Source organism: Grus americana, chromosome 4 (assembly GCF_028858705.1).
Source record: "Grus americana isolate bGruAme1 chromosome 4, bGruAme1.mat, whole genome shotgun sequence".
In the NCBI taxonomy this organism is placed as follows: domain Eukaryota; kingdom Metazoa; phylum Chordata; class Aves; order Gruiformes; family Gruidae; genus Grus; species Grus americana.
Window position 1 is genome coordinate 29,657,943 of NC_072855.1, and position 18,130 is coordinate 29,676,072.

General features: G+C 40.3%; 1 protein-coding gene across 1 annotated transcript in view; it reads right to left on the reverse strand.

Moving 5' to 3' along the window:
- Positions 1-18,130, reverse strand: part of SCFD2 (sec1 family domain containing 2) — a 199,163-nt gene that overhangs the window by 62,042 nt on the left and 118,991 nt on the right. The window lies entirely within an intron of this gene.

An 18,130-nucleotide genomic window follows, 5' to 3' on the forward strand; every position in this document is an offset into this window, starting at 1 on the left:
GAGCAAATATTCTGGAGATGGGTTAGTTAGAAAGACGGATCTGGCCTTTTAGAAACACAGTTTCTAGCAGCAGTGAGATTATGTTGAGTATTTTCTTATTCTTTTGAACTAGTTAAGTGATGGAGGGAGAGGAGGAATCGTGGCATCTTCTAGGAGGAAAAGCCCAGCCTGCCCATGGTGGGGAATGGGGGACACGGCTGCCCTGGCTGTGCCTTTGGGCTGGCTGCAGAGCCTAAATCCTGCCACTCTGGGGTAATGAACAGACTTCTCCTCCCACAGGGGATGACGGTGGGACAACTCACTAGTTCAAACCTGAATTCAGGCAGTGCAAGAGGAGAGAGAGAGATTAAAATCACCACAGAAGAGCTTCTTAATAATCTTCCCTGCGGCGGACAAAGCTTGCAGGCATGAGAGGGGTTGCATGGCACAAGGGAGGCTGCCCAGGCAGGGATGCTGAAAACAGCCTTAAGTGATGGGCCTGCTGTCCTGGTGGCCAGAAAAGACTGAGAAATTAGAAAAGGAAAATTATTCAGGGGCCCAGAAAAGAGCCAAAAATTGCATTTGCTTAGACTCAGGCAGCTGTCAGATTCTCAAGTGTCTGGATATAAAAACCAATACAAACTCAGGAAAAATAAGCTTGGACTTTCATAAGATAACGCCTGTGCACAAAACAAGTCTGAGGATCACACTTTGGGACACAAGGGTATTGGGGATTCAGATATAAAACTCAAGATGAGAAACAGGCAAAGGAGGAAAATGGTATCAACAATTTCTGGCTTTAATCATTGCATAAGGGCCAAGTCTGGAGCAGCTAAGAGATGTGATGACTGCTTGGATTCTCCTTAGGGACAAACTTGGCTCTCAGAGAAGTAAGGGGAAAACTACCCCTCGCACGGGACGGGATGGGAGCAGGAGCAGGTCCCAACTATCATATTCCACCACCAATTCATGGTGCTTGACATGGATGCGCAACAGTTTCACTCTTCAGATGCTGCTGTTTCCTTTTTCACAAGGGAACTTTTATGTACGTTCTTGTGTCCAATCAACTTAAAGAATTCACTTTATAAGACTATCATTTCCAAAAATTTTGAGTCTATTTTAAGATCTATACTGTACACATACATACTTACAGTTTGGTGAGACTGAGCATGACAGTAAGTAACCAACTACCTGCCTTGTCTATTGTAGATTTAAGGTGATAAAGGAGAAAGGCAGTCAAAGACTGAGCATGGTCCATGCCTTTGGTGGCTCTGCAGTCATGCTGTTTTACTTTGCATGTTTGTAACAAGCCAGGAGTTATATTCCCTAGTGGAGGTGGTGCTCCAACCATAGCCCAAAATTAAATTAAAGTGAGAAGCACTGTTTGTTTGTGTCTGGGTCAAGAACTGTTGCAATCAGACCTCACATTTCATGACCATGATCAGAACCAGATTAGTTTACACAGGGGATGTCAAATACACCCAGTAAAACAGTTTGGGGTTTTGTTTCTTTTTCTTTTCTTTTCTTTTTTTCCCCCCAAACAAAAATATTTGATTTGATTGCACTGAACAGTTTTTGCAGAGTTTTCATGGAAGGGATTTTCTAGAAATTCAATCTCTTTTGTAAAATAAACCTGTAGGCTAAATCTGAAAATACTCTCCTCCTTTCTGAAAGCTTTGTGTGCAAGCTACGCTGACCAAATTCTACTTTGTTCATGTACATTTCCTATATATATTCTTCAAACATTAAAAAAGTCTATGAAATTTAAAAGTAACAGAAGAAAAAAATAATGAAATACTGGGAAAGCTGTTAGTGTATCCTATATGCTTTTTGTCTATTTGATTACAATAGTGTGCTCATAAATGGTTGCCTTGGGATGCAAAGAAATGGCAGAAGCTTCTGAGTCCTTAATTCTTTCTGCAAATTTGGCCACATAGCTGTAATATTTCCCTTACCAGTCACAAAAAGACACTGGGATGACTTTCCTTCCAGCCCTAACTTTGTACTAAAGCTCCACGCTCCCCGTCTTGAGATCTAATATGACTGACATTTTACAAACTTGGCAAAAGAGAACAGATTGGAAGTAGAATCAAATCAGAGTTATACTTAAGGTTATAAATGTATATAGGCTATACTATATGGTTATACTTAAAAGAAATCCAGACATACCAGGTAACACTTGCACAGTTAAGCATACAAATGACTGTAACTCAGTCCTACTCTTATTCTGTGCTACACTTTTGATTGCACTTAAAGCATTTGCAATCCCAGGTGAATTTAAACCTGTTTTTAAGGACTCTTCCCCCCTCTTCTCATTTCATGCCATTACCAAAGGGAGTTAAGACTACTTCTGTTTAATTGTTCAGATCACTTTCAAGGGTGGGTATCACTCTGAATTTAAGGTTTACTATAGTTTATGATCCTTGATTCGAGGATAACTGTATCATCCCTGCAATGTTTTTATCCTTAAGTCTTTCATTTTTTAATATTCTGTCAATATTCCTAATTTTATATATAATTAGAAATGTCATATATGGTATTTCCATGGTTTGAAGATATGCAATAATAGCCGTATACATATATTTTTATGTGCATATTCACTGCTATATCAAAGAAGATGGTGTGCGTCCCCCAACTAAGAAAAGCTTACAGTTAGCAAACTATCAGGACACCTCTGGAGCAGTGCAAAACAACTGAGATCAATGAGCAAATCTGGCCCCGGTATGTCAGCTGGAAGTTGATTGCAATAGCTGTGCAAGATTGGCATTTACTGAGAGGGAAGACCGAGAGAGTCCCCTTCTCACAATGTCTTAGGGCTTTAGAAGTCTGTGACTGCCTGAGCTACCCCAGAAATGGTGCCTTAATGAGCAGCGAAGCAAAAGCCAACGATGCTGTGGGGAGCCTTTCAAGCACTGATGGGTAAGCTGGTGTGCAACACATCAGAGCAACAGCGATCAAACTGCGTCACTAGTGAAAGACAACTCGATGTGAATTATTCCAAATTATTCCCGATTTCTCCAGAAACAGTCTTTCCGCAAGATTTGGCTTATGTTTAACTACAAGAACTTTATAAGCTAATTGCAGAATTTGACCAGCAGTATTATCTGAGAAGTAGTTCAAGTGAGCAGAATTATGGAGGGGGCACGACATTTACTACACTTGCAAAATGAAGAGGCTCACCTTAAACACAACACAGAACTTGACTTACCTTCATAGTTATTTGCTATTAATGCATTTTTTTTCTCTTAACATCAGGAAATTTAGTCGCTTGCGTAGGTTGAGGGCTTAGAAGGTCATATAAGTAGAAGACTAGAGTTGTAGCAGATCATGGAGTGCTTACTTTAGCATTACCAACTCACACAGTTCTGCATTTAAAGAAATACATATTTCTGGAAAAGACCTCTGTATGTCTCTGAGGTCTTATCTCTGAGATATCAAAACTGGCTCGTTAATCTATCACGAAAAATAGCTAATGAACTTATCTTAAACATTTTGAAATGCACAAAATAAAAATCTTTACTCATACAGTAGAAGCTGCATGGACCAATTTCACCATACAAGAGCTTCAGTCAAAACTTAGTTGAAGGCAATTATGGTAGAGGTAATGGGTGCACTGTCCAGAAATACCCAGGTAGTTACGCCTGCACTGCTTAAGCCTGTGCCAGGAGTCTTTGCTAATAACTGTTTACATCTTCAGTTCATTGGTTTTACAATTTCTTTTAGGATTTCAGTCTTCATGACCTACCATAAGTCTGCTTCTGTAGTCTAGTAGCTACCAAAGTTTTCACTACGAATGCTTTTCCAACTTCCTGCAGTCAGTCAAGGCTGATGATTAGCAGCACATCATACAGGCCTGGAATAAAGAAAGAAGTTTTGCTCCCAGGAAATTTCATTCCCAAGAATTTGCCACCAGCTTTGGGATTTCAATTACTGCTTCCAGGCCTTCTGGAAAAACAAAACAAACTCCACAATACACAATCTCATTGTTCTTAACCTTGAAAGGATACAAATTGTAGTCTAGTAAATATCAAATCTTTTCTGAGGTCACTTAACCACCTTTCATTAAAAGAGAACAATAAACACCGGCTAACCTATTACGACAAATTAAGTAAAATAATAATTGTTCATTTTTGAAGGAATAAAGATACTAAGACTTGCTAAGCAAGTCCGTAACATGTACAGCACATTTTCTAGTGTTTCATAAGACGTTTAACATGTGGTCTTAAAGAAACACATGTACACCAGCTGTGCAGAAACAAAAATAAACTTCAGAGCTCCAAGGACCCATTTCAAGGTATCTTTTAGGTCAATCCTCTCCAAACTAAGAGTCTGAATCTGTATGACTTAGTCAACTAAAATCCATGATTTCAGCTGATAAGTAACATATCTTGAAAAGTCTCCAATGCAAAGAAACTCGAGTACCTGAGTCGAGGGCAGCAGGGTACTGTGCAGCCAGCTGGGTATTTTTAGTTCGATAAAGTGAAATGTTTGTCTGAAACACTCCCTTGCTCCTGGAAAGGAGAGTTGATACTTCACTGCCCCATGCAATCCTCTCTTCCTACTGGTCTCACCAAAATTATACTTGGCAGAGCCTCAGCGATGAATCTGGGTAAGCCTCTTGATCCCCACCATCACTGCTATCCATGCCTGCTTGGCCAGCTATCACATAGTTTTACAGTATGACCAAAATTACACACTTCTCTTTGAATAAAGCCCACTACATGCAGCAGTAGCTCTTAAGCTTACTTTCTAGCATTTAAACATAAATTTCTAACTTATGGCTCTACAAGTAATATGGAGCAGGTCAATGAAACTCAGCATTTCCAGTTCAGGTAAACGGATTAACTTTTCAACATTCATCCAGCACGGCACTGGAAGGAAGATTACAGCGACTTTGTCCAGCCAACAGAGCTGCCAATTCGCTGCTGAATATAAAATCACTTCAAGCTGGGGCTGCAAAATGAAGAGAAGGCCTGCCAGCCTCAGGAAATCTAGGAAAGAGGGAAATGCATTTTTTACTGTTGAGGAGTAAGGATAAGCCAACACGATGCTGAATTGGTTTGAGAGCGGGGCTGAGTCATGAGACAGGTCTGGGGTGTGTTAGGGATGAGGACAGGGACAGGCATCACCACAGCCCTCAATGAATCCGCAGGTGGATGGGTTCTTGCTATTTAAAATTACTGAAGCTCAACTGAAATTAACTCTTAATTAAGGACAAGTCTAGATAGACTTAAACGAGGGAGTCAGAAGACATCTGACCATACCAACAGCTCTTATGCCCATCTGAAAATAAAGTTTAACATAATTACAAATGCACAAGAAACATAAGTTTAAACAGCACTAATAGCCAGGTGTGGAGCTGTCTTCACAAACTTCAACATCATGATCTTTTCCAAACACATCACATCTTGACAGGAGATGTGTGACTTCATACCACAGTATATCCCATGCAAAGAATTTGTGGGGACTGAGGAGTTCCATTCAACCAGCCATGACCTTCAACATCGTTCATACTACTGTGGTGTGCCTCTCCACAGCCGAGTGGGTCCTGCCGTGGTATGTTGGAGCAGTACCCAGGAAGAATGATGCAGAATATGTCAAAATCAATCTTTAAAAGGTCTTTTGTATGAATACAATCACGATCTCTAGGGGAGCATTTAATCAGCATCCGATTTTTTGCAATGTTCATGATGTGAGGAAGTTTTCAAAAGCATTTTGTCTTCATAATTCTCCTCTCAAAACTCCCAATGATTTATATTTAGTAGAAACATATTCTCCATCAGTTGATAATTTTTTTGATGCTGTGAAAGTCAAAACCACTGAATATTCCATCCTCCCTTAACATTTAAGTTATCTGTGAGCAGGACTAGACTATTTTCAGACAGATTTGGTTTAAACTCCTAAGCCTGGCAGGCTTGTAGATTCTGCCCTTCTTACTGTAGCTTTAGCAAAATTCTTCTCACCCTGTCAACTGAAAGGTCTGCTTTGTTTCCTTCCATGACTGTGTGAAATGCCATTAGTTTTATCATCTTTGCAGGACAAAAAAGATGACAAGTGGATTTTCAAAAGTACCTTCATAAAGGTTTTGCTTGCAAAGTGTCTTTTTTTTTTTTTATTCTTAAACTATATTTAAGCATTTGCTTCCCATATTCTAGAAGGGTTTTTGCACAACATACATCTTCCATATATTGCTATGAAAATTTTGTTTTACATCCTCAGAAGCTCAGTAGTTAAAAGGATTTAAGATTTACTGTTGAAGCTACAATGAAAAATAGAAAAAGTTTCCTAGAAACCACACAACACAATCAAACAAATGATGATTAAAAGGTTTAATTATTCTCTTGCTACACTGTTCTTTGGAAAGTCTTTGTGATTACCTGTTATCAGTAGTAACAGACATGAATTACTGCTTAAGTAATTGTAAAAACACAAAGTAATTATAAAAACACAAAGTTGCAAGAAGTTATTTCCTCCAGCAACTGATTTTTAGAAATCATCCTTTTCATTATATATATACATATATTAAAAAAAAATTCCTCCTGAGCACACAATGAGATTTTATATGCCTGTACTGCACCATTCCTCCTGACGGAGGACGTCTTAATGCCTTCTAGCATTATGATAAACTAGCCCAATATTCAGGCTTTTGCCAAATCAGGCCTGTGGCTGCACCTGTTAATCAAGAACAAATGTCTAGCTGACTGAACGTTAATCTACAACCAACCAGAATAGAAATAACCATGGGCAGAGATAAGACAATTTTGGCTGATATGGCATCTGGAAGAAGATGCATTGCAGCAAGAGCTAAACAGGTACCAGAGAAGGAGAAACTGGCAATGGGGAGAAGAGATGATGGGAAATGTCACCAGCCGAAGCAAGAAAAGATCATCACAGATTGCATGTGAATGGCCAGGAGCTCAGAGTAAACCACACGTAAATGTATAATGTCCACACACGTCTCCAAGGGCTGTTTAATGTTTTTGTTCCCCGCATTTCTCCATGTTCTACAAATAAATCATCCTGCATTTAGGAAATGTGTCTGGCCTCCCCACTTCCCTAACTCCAAAACATTTCTATTGCCAGTGCTACCATATGATCAAGAAAAGCACCATCTGTCTCTTCCAAATGTGGTCTTATTCATTTACCACTTCCACCTTACAGTTTGCATATGCTGCTTGTCACATATTTGCTTCTTTCCCCCCAACTTCTCTTCAAAGCACAGAAAAAGAAGAAGAAAAGACCACCATACTGAAGTACCGCATGGTAACCAGGACGTCACTTTTTTCAGGTTAGAATAGAACGATTAACTTTCCTTTTTTCCAACTTGCACAGCATCATAGCTTCAGATATGCATGCAAAGATTTCTCCTTCATATTGCAAGTTTTTGCTAATTCATTTCAGAATTTTCAGAACAGGAACTTTAGCTGAACTAAGAAGAGCATTTCCAGCATTATCATGCAACATTGCCTCAGCTGCAGTTTCTTCTGGTGCTCAGATGTTCAAAACTTTTACAGATGCAACTGGTAGAAGTGCCATTCTTTCTAAAATTGGGTAGATAGCAGAATACACCCTTTCTGTGGTCAGAAAATTGCAGCTGTGTCTGGACGATGCAAAGAAGAAACAAACCTACAGCTCTTTTTCATCTCTGGAAGATGTATACCAGAGCAATTTGAAAAATCTCCCTGTTGATTTTTACTTTGTGGTAAAGAAGCGGTTGTCCAGGCAGTAAGTATCCCAGTACATGGCAAAGACACGGTGGGGAATGACTATTTTATTTTCTCTTAGTTCAGAGAAGTTGTTCACTATGCAGGGACAAAGTTTAAACAAAAATGGCAAAATTTTTCATTGTGGATGGAGAAGGAATATTTTCATTATTGTATCTGAACAATACAGCTCCATGTATCCAAGACTTGATACCAAACCATCCGCAGAGTGCACACCTCCAAAGAGTTAGCAATTTCAGGAGCACAAGGTGCAAAAGCACAAACATGACAACACCCGTGATGTAACACAACAGCAGAGTCACAGATTTGTAGATCTTCGATCTGTCAAAACTGAAAGAAGCCTGGACTTCCAGGACCACTGTTGAGCAACCTGGCATTGAGGCAGAGATGTCTGTCCTGGCACGGTGAGCTCTTGAGGGGAATAGCCTGATACACACCGTGCTCCCTACCTGCACCCTCTGCACCCCTGCTGCTGCCTCCAAGACCCCTGGAGGGGGTCAGCTCCATGGTCGCAAACAGAAGGTCAATCTCAGGCCACCTCCAGATCCCAGGTGATTTTGTAGCTGCATTTCCACTGTTTTCTAGAAAAATAATCTGGGGCAATTCAAGCTTGTCCATAAGATGCTACTACATTGCACCCAAGGGCAATACAGACCAAAGCTTCCTCTGCTGGCACACCCCAGTGCTTGTCTCAAGCCTGTACCTACGTGCAAGCTGGCCTTCATGCTCGCCTGGATGTTTGCCACCTTAGCCTTACATACAGTCCAAAAACACGTAAGGCATTAATGATTTACAGAAAAGGCAATGCAAAAAATGAAAGAGAGAGCATCCCAGGAACAACCAGTCACCACTCGCCATCCGTTTATCAGCATCATTAAAAATGACCCTATTACCTATCTCCCGTGCAAACAACGCAACGTAGCATAAAAAACAAAACTATAAATCAAACAGCTTATTTTCAGTAATCTTTCATCTTGATGCTGTAAAGTCTACACAAAGAAAGCTTACTTAAAATACAGTATCTAAAATGTTGTATCAGCCTGTATCCTCTATACTCCATGCTTAGAATTTTTATATAGCCTACTGCAATAGACTTCTTTATAGAACTATTGCTACTTGCTCCCTGCTACTAGCAAATTGCAATAGATGTCAGGCCCTTGTAGGAAGGTGCACAGGCACCTTGTCTGCCCAATGTCAGCCACACGATATCACAGCAAGACATTACAGGCTATGACGCAAAGGACTTGGCCAGGTAGTCCTGGCTATTGCTGAGGCTGGCCCATCCGCCAGGCAGGTCAAGTAGCTGAACTTGCAGAAGGGGTTTGTGCAATCTGAAGCTCTGCCCTGTACTTTCCCCGCTCATCTCAGAAACTTGTGACACTCCGTGCAGACACAGACAGCCTTTACCACCAGCAGTCGGGACGCTAAGCTATCTCGTAATAAAATGTGCCTTTCAAGTTGCATTAAAAATACGATACAAACTTGCCCTTAGAGATTTTGTAGTCGTGTTTTCCACAGATGACGCGATATAAAAAAATAACTTCTCAGGTTCAAATTGCCAGTTTTTAGTTACCTAAGTCACCTTTAGCTCCTGTATCACACTGGGCAAATTCCTGAAGTGTACAGCTGATAATCGTGAGGTTTTTTTACATATAGGTGATAGAAAAAGTCATTAGAGGCAGGGCTTTTTGAGATTTAATTTTTACGAACATCAAGGAACTTACTGAGATTGCAGAAGGCAACTGCATTAACAAAAAGCTTGAAATGACTGAGCTCACCTGTCTCAGGAAGGGAAGAGGAAGAACAGAAACACAGAAAGGAACTATATTTAAGAAAACTGACTCAAGAAGCTAAGCAGCTTTTTATACAAGACTACACACAAATCGAAACTACAAGGTAAAAAGCCCTCAGGAAAGTTACTGCTTCCTCAAAGACACAAAACAAGACACAAGCATAACTTTCCTCTACAAAGCAGAAACCCTAGAACACAAGGAGACCCACTTGGCTAAATCATGAGGTGTCAGCAGGGGGGTTGGAACTAGATGATCTTTTAGGTCCCTTCCAACCCAAACAATTCTGTGATTCTATGAGGTCTTCACTGACTTCAGACACAAGAAGTCATGGGAAGTGCAACTCAGCTCAGACCACTACAGGTGAAATACAGGCACACGGGCAAAAGCAGAACACACAAAGGTGCTCCTGATGTCCCCTGAGAGGGATAGCAAAAAAGCATCTGAAGAAGGGAAAAGGGAGAGAGGAAGGAAGGAATCTCAGGGAGATGACAATGAAAACTAAAGATATCATTATTAAATGCAAAGTAAATCTATCTACAGGTATTACTAAGAAGGTTAATGGGTTTGATGTCTTTTGCTGCAGCCTTTGCTAGGAAAGATAACATAATCAGATAGTTAAAATGATCATGGACAGACTACAGGAAAACCAGACTAGATAAGTTGAGATGTTTTCATGTCAGCTCGGCCAGATGAATTGCACCTGAGAGAATTTAGAGAAGTCAGTGAACTAATCTCAGACCCATTACAGGCTTTCTTTGAGGAGGCACAGGCAACGGCTGAAGTTTTAAAAGGGGCAGAAGGAGGCAAGCATAGCGTCTGCCTTTAGGAAGGGGAGTGCAGGAACAGGCCAGACTTACAAACAGTGCCATACCACCGCAGGAGAAGCAAGCCTCATGCTGGGAACTACAGACAGAAGCATCACTCGGGAGAAACATGAAATAATCCAGTCCTCTGCTTTGCAGGGATGACTCCGTTGCAGTATTGCTCCCTGTTGTGACCACTGTGCTTGAGGAAACACATGGAAAACTTGGAGAGAGCCTGGAGCAAAACTTGGAGAGAGCCTGGAGCAAAGCACTCGAAATCATTGCAGCGCTAGCAAAACCAAGAATAAGAGCTCTTGGTTTGTTTATTCTGGGACAGAGAAGACAGGAAGGAACAGGGGAGCATTTTTCAAATACTCCTCTCAGTCACCCTTTACCTAACAGACTTTCTATGGCCACTGAGGCTGGGGTTAAATTGCAGGGAGATTTAAGGTACCGGCTGTTAGGAGAAACTTTTGCAGTTAGAGGAGTTAAGCACTTGATTCTCTAGAGGAGTTTTGCAAGTTTTAGGGGAGTTCATGCGCAGTTTTTAAGAACTGGGCAGAGAAACATCTGGTAGGAAGGGCCTAGGTAGAACTGATCCTGCCTGGGGTTGGGGGGTGCACTGAGGGATGTTTCAGGGTCCTGTTAAACTCCTTCTCCTGTACTGCACAAGACCTGGGACTCGGGGGCACAATTCTCTCCCCCTCTAGACACATACATACACACACATAAATGCCTTACCCAATAAACTCTCTAACAGAGGTATCAGTGTGCAAATGCAGCTCTCTTCTATGCCTCCTTAATTCAGTTTATAGACCTTAACTATGTCAAACAGTGGAGAACAAGGAACTCGGGCCATTCCTTTATGTTATCGGTGGGGAAGGACATCAGATTGCAGCTAGGATTTCTCCCAATGATGACCAACCTGCCCTAAATGGAAAAGGAACATGATATGCCAGACGTGGCGACGTCTAATAGTTCCAGATGTGCTCCCAGTGAACTTGGCAGCGAAAATCTGGTAAAAATTTGTCAATGCTGTAATCTAGCTAGGGGATTTGTCGTAATGTGGAATAACTTTTACAGAATGTTCTTGGTCCAACCTGACATGTTGATAAGCACGGGGTACAGCAAGAATGCTTGTCCTGCCTGTTTCAAGTTTGGCTGCACACAATGAGGACCCACTTCAACTTGGAAAATAATTTAAAGGACTCAGTTAAACTTTTGCTTCGTATACTAGGAGAATGGAGTAGGAGATATGATCATATAAGATGGTTCTGGAATGGAAGAAAACAATCATTGCTCAAAAAATTGGACCAGGAGTCAGGAAACTGTTTCTAACCCAGGCTTTTCCGACCATCATCTTTGTTATCCTGAATGTGTCACAGTCTCTATCTTCGCATCCACAGGCACGTGATGGGGTCGAAAACACCCATCAATCTTTGTACAGAATTTTGAGATGCAAGGTTGGAAAGTAGAGTCAAAGTCCTGCATCGAGAAATCATGAATGCTTATATCCACAGGTATTACTGATCATCTGAATGTAGCCAGTAACTTAAATAAAGGCATGAAGAGAGGATGAGATCTTCCTCCCCACAGTGGCACCATGCAAAGGGTTAACGTGGCACAAAGGAATTTGACAAGGATTCCTCACATTTTCAAGGAAGACTTGCAGGTACAAAACCGTGGCAGATTACCGTAAGACAGCCTTCCAAAGAACCTCTGCAAAATTGCTGGCATATAGAAAATGGTGGCAGAAGAAGAAGAAGCTGGCATAGAAATGCTAAACAACTTTATGCCCCCTTTAGCAGCTTCTAGGTGCTGCATTAAATTAGGTATGCCCAAGCTTGTTTCTGTTATGCCAGAAGACTATCCCATCTCCAGAGCAGTCCACCAACTAGGAAGGTGAAAGATGATGCAAAAGTCACTTAAATTCAACTGAGCCATTCCTCATCATGTTTTGTCTTTGTCTCAACTCCTTAAGACCTACAGACCACAATTACATCCAGTGTATTTCCATTCTCTGTTTTGGAAATTTTGGAATAAAGACTGACTGACTTTCTTGTTGTATGAAAAGCTTTGGTTGGGGAAAGAAAAAAACCAAACAGACAGACACTGATTTTCATACATATATATGTACATAAGGTAGAAGCACAAAATTATGGACATGAAGGATGGAAAATTCCTGCAAAGTAGCTCGTCTTTCCTTTTTGCCAATACATATAACAGGGAGCAGGACAAACAAAAGGATGCGTGTCTGACACAGGTGGGATATCTGAAACCATTTCAAGTCAGAGGTAGCCATCTCCTCCTGCTAGAGAAACTCTTAGGGTAGGGGGGAAAGAGTTTTGGTTTTCTCATTAGGAGGGGGAGATGATTCTCGGGAGAATCCTCAATCTCACTAATTCTTTAAAAAACAACAAAAACGGAGCCCTTAAACTGAGACAAGAAGGAGCTGAATGTGTTTTTCAGCTCATGGCAGATGGCAGCATACACAGACCTACAGAGGTAACCAAAATTATGGGACAAATTCTCAGCTGGATTAAAACAACACAGATGTTCTATAGTTATATGGAGCTACACCAGTTTATTCCTCTTCAGAAATGGCCAGTTGTACCAGATTGACGTATACGTCCACCTGAGAGATTAACAGCATCAAGACATTCAGATACCATGCTGACAGCTCCAAAGACAAATGGAAATTGTGCTCTTTACTTGAAAGCTCATCATCATTACTGACTACTTACACAGCATCAATAGCATGTACTTTGGGACTTAAAAACTGTCTAGAAGGCAAGCCTCAAGATCAGAAACTACCTATTGCTGTTGCCATTCTAGTAGGTGAACAATGCTGTAGCCTCTCTCTTTTCAGTTTAATTACATCTGTAAACACAAAGCATAGAGTAGCATAAGACCATTTCTAATGGTAGGCTTTGTGCCCCAGCTTTCTATGTAATGAAGTGGAAAAAAAAAACCAACCCAGAAATGTTTTTGGAAATGTAAGTATCCTGAAGGGAAAACAAACATTTTCAATAACTATAAATCTTAAACTAGGACGAGGCTGGAAGTTTGAGAAAGCACAATAAAGTCTGCATGGACAAACGAATGTAGCTACTTGGAGCACAGCTGCCAACTCTATTGTAAGCAAGACTTTCCAGGTGATACAAATTGCCAGAGCCATTGTGGAGGCATAAAACAAGATACTGAAGATCTAAAAGAAAAAGCTGAAACCGACAGGATGTTCAAACTACAAAGCACACAGCTCCTTTGAATTGCTCTGACCTGGCTCAACTGACCTTGAAGGGCAGAGGATTTGAAACTGCACAAGTGGGACAGGGAGAGGGATGGATTCCCAATTCACTCTGGACCAATTACAAAAGGATTTTTTCTTCTTCCATCTCTTTCTTTTAGCTATTTTCAGAACAAAATGCCTTTTTTCATATTCTTGCCAAACAATAATGAATAACAGGCATGCCAAAGCCAATAATTAGCACATGCAAACAAAATCACAGAGAACATGCATCCTTTTGATGGGTGGGCCTGACTGAACAGGTGCTGTTCCCCATGTAGTTAATCAGATACAGAAAATGGTGCTGGCATTCACTGTATCAGTAGATGTTAGTATTCCAGTGCTCATAACAACACAGTGGATTGGGTATAGCTAGTTTTCCATGTTTCAAACTACACAAAACCTTCCAGACCACTAAACCTGTCCAGGGGAGAGGAACGGCTGCAACCTAATATCTGCCCGCAAACCAGAAGAAGGTGCTTTCTGCCATCATTATCCAAATGTCTGAATTGTTAACCTCATTGCCTGCACTGCCTTTTTCAACAATTCAGATTGAAATACCTGCATGTTTTACTGCGCTTATTTTTTACTTTTGTTAGCACAAAATATTTTCTGACAGGTGATATTGTTTTTAGTCTCAACTTTTTTCAACATACACTTTAAAAGTGGGAGGAATGACCAACTTGAATTTTGTAAGCTTTTGGTGCCCAGCATATAGTGTTTTAATACAGTTTGGATGTCTACCACTTACAGCCAAAAAAATATCTTTGGAGGCACTGGATTTTCACACAGTTTGCAGACTTTACTAGTTCAAGACACAGAAGCTGTAGCCTCTTTTTCCCTTTCTACAGATTACCAGAACGGTACTTTTGACATCACATCATTGCTGCCAGGACTGCAAGAAAATGCACATTGGCATTTGGTGGGAAAGAGCTGCTTAGCTTTCAAGAAAGATTTAAAGAAGCTCTACAGAGTTGCATTTTGGTACATGAATGAATTTATTCCCACTCTTAGCCATTTAGGTGAGGAAGACAGGTGGGAGTAAAGGTCTTTAAGGCTGCCAAAATAAAGATGACGTAGCAGGTACTGAATTAACGAACATTTGCAGTAGTTCTCAGGAAGGGGAGATACAAATGTGGGAACATTAGGTGACTTAAGAAAGTAATGACATCCAGCTCTGGCAATGTGGTGATGCTTATGAATGTCTCAAATATCAGACTTGTACAGAATTAAGTTTTGGAGGGTATCTGAATGCAGAGAAGGAGAAAGCTATAGAAACAAAGGAGATGAGCTCATGGTCTGCATGAGTGAGACACAGCAAGAGAACTTTCAGAATGACATTGCTGATACAAAAACTAGGCCATACTAGCGTAAGAAGTCATTTTGAACTTGATGAAATATGGAGAGATGCATTCTTAATATTTTAGGTAAAATCACCTCTCTTCATAATCAGAACATCATAGTTTTAAAAGTTGCTATATTACAGTGACTTTCTTTTTAAGCCATGATACTTACCCATTTCCTGTAAAAAATCTGTGCTCCCATCTATTTCAAATATCCTTTAGCCTTGCCAATTATAATCACAGAATATCCAGCTCCATTACACTGCTATTGTCATTACAAGATCCACCACTAGCTCAGCAAATCTTTTACAGCTCTGATTGCTGGAGAACAGGATGGCATACCAGGGAAGGATCACTCTGAAAACAGCAGGTCTTTCGTTTCCTTGTACTGGCTGCTACCAGACACAGGCACCGGGCTAAGCCACGATTTGGTCCAGTATGCCCTTCTTACTTCCTTGGGGTTCTGAATTGTTTCCATTAAAAAGAAAACAAAACCAAAAAACCACCTTTCTTTCATTCCTGTTCACCTTTGGCATTTCCAAAGCGCAAGCACACTCTCAACACTTCTTACAGTATTCTCTTTAAGTGTATGTTTTACAATAATTATTTTAAACTACAGAAAATTCTACAAGTATGTAAAAGTGCTGAGTTCAGATGTTCATAAAACCTGACTCACTAAATTCCTGAGTAAGAACAACAGATGTTTTCCATTTGCTTCTGTGCTACTGTATTTATTTAGCTACCCTTCCTTGTAAGAACAAAATTCAAAAGGAAAAGGGAATGCATGGTAAAACCAGGCAGCAAATCATGAGAACTGGATTTTTATCAGAAAATGTCTCCTTTACTTGAGTAGCTTTAATACCACCGTTTCTTTATGAAAGACAACTCCAAACACATCAAAGTACTGAAAGTAACTGACCTTTTTGAAGTTCTTCAAGCACAAACATTAAAATAATGGAGTAAACCCACTCTTTCTTTCATAAAGCATAAACAAGACTATGAGTTGGGTTTGACACATTATCTGTGTGTTTTTAGCTTACAGCAAGGCCAACATCAAGTGAAATGAAATGATGAATCCTGGGTGGGGGGTGGGAATCACGTAAAGGAATCTGGCCTAGCTATCTGTGGTTAAAGCAATTTAATTACTTAAGGGTGTTGTGTAGTCAGTCAGTCTCTACGGCATGTACTAGCAATCAATTATTTCCCTTCGTGGCATTTTTATCATGTGTTTTTGTATTTTGGTATAAAAAGAAAACATAGTTATTGCACTAACATTTTTCAAGTGATAAATTAAGCATTTCTGACATGCTCAGAAAAGTATGAACATAAATAAGTTTGCTGTTGCCATAAATTTCAAGAAAAGTAAGTGAATTTTGATTGCATGATGGAATTTTGGTTATACAGATACGTTTGTTTCAATGATATAGTTTGATTAATTTAAAATATGCCCCACTTCAAGTTCTGGGCTCATATGCAAAATATTTGTAAAGGTTCCTCTTACATACACATTCTTCCCGAGGTCTAGAAATAAAGCCTTCCTTGCCTCCCTTCATCCCCAGCTCAGCCTCTCCCACCACACACTCTCATCCATTTAGCTCTCTGCCATTGCCAAGGTCTGAAGAAAGCATGGGAAAGGGGATGCCTTGCGTGGAGCGGCTGGGAGGTCACCCAGCACGTAATTGCTCCCAAGCGGTGCGCTCTGCTCTCAGGCTCCTCGTCTTCAGCCAGCGGGGTGGTCGACTTGAGCACCCTGTCCCACTCGAGCTGATGAGACAGGCAGCCAATATTCCTACCAGCATCAGCCAACTATTAAAAAGTAACAGCCTAAACTTTAGCAGTCAGTAGAAATGGAAGCTGTAAAGCGGTGATATAAACACCAGGAATATCTCTTAGCAGAGACACATTTTGCAACAACTACAATTAGGGAATTATTTGAAGATGTGTTAAGAGCATGGTGTGTATTATCAACCACCTGCTACCACAGTGACCACATCTCAAGTACCGTCTTTTTACAAGTCAAGTCTGCTGTTTCTTTGATTCGGTTTTTCCTCAGGTGAAGCAGCACCTGGCACAACCATTAACATCAAAAGACAACCAGCATTGATAATGAAGATGTACATCTGCTTTGGATGTGCTAAAATGAGAAGTGCTAAGTTGCCGAGTGCATGCTGATTTTTTTGATGATGCTTCCATTTTACAACACAGTTATCTTATGTATCATGGGATTCATGGTACTTGACACTGAGTAAGAAACATCACAAAAAGTTAAACTCTTATTCTACTGGAGGAAAAATTTAGGATTAACTTCACATGGATTTATGGGTTTATGAAGAGTTGAACTGTACAGAATTACCCAAAGCTTTGCTTAGAATATCATGCATGTTTTACTTTTAGCTTAGAATATCTACCATCTCTAAAATGAGGTTGTACAGACAAAAGAGAAGTCACCTTTTTATCCACAACAGCAACATCAACTAGAATGAAAAGACAGGAGATATTAATATTTTTAAAACTCCTAAAATAGACAAAGAGGATGAAAATTTGAGAGGAAGCCAGACTTTATATATTAGTACATAAAGCATCATCCTGAAATCTGCCACTAGAAAAAGGTAGTCACCTTATCGAAGTTAATGGCAGATTAGCTTTATAGCACTAGCTGTCTGAAACTGAAGGTGTTTGAGTCAAATTTTATATCACTTCCATCTTCTTTTCATGGCATGGGAACATCTAAGGGCTAAACACTGAACTTCTATGTTCATCTTAATGCAAGATACTATCGCTGGCAAAGCCGAAGCAAAAAGAAAACTACTCTTACAACCTCAATTTAACTTCAGACGGATGTGCATGGTACAAAGCCAGTGAAGTGATAAATAGTTTCTGGCAGCTCACCCTTCCTACCTTGAGTAGTGTTACAGTTTATCATTGGGGCTGGCCATTCAGCACAGGAAACAGGGGAAGCAGTGTCGTGTTGTCTCAGGCTATATTCACAGATACTTCATAGAAATCCTTGGCAAATAGTCAGCAAGTACTAAAAAGCATAAAAAGTGGCTTTATTTTGCGAACAGATATATCTCAAAAGGATCCGCTAGGAAGCCCAGGAGAGGGGAAGCCTAGGCTGGGGTTAAAATAACTGGTTTATTCACTTCTTCACAGAGCACAATAGCTTTACTGATTCATTCCACAAGTCATTTGCTAATTTTGC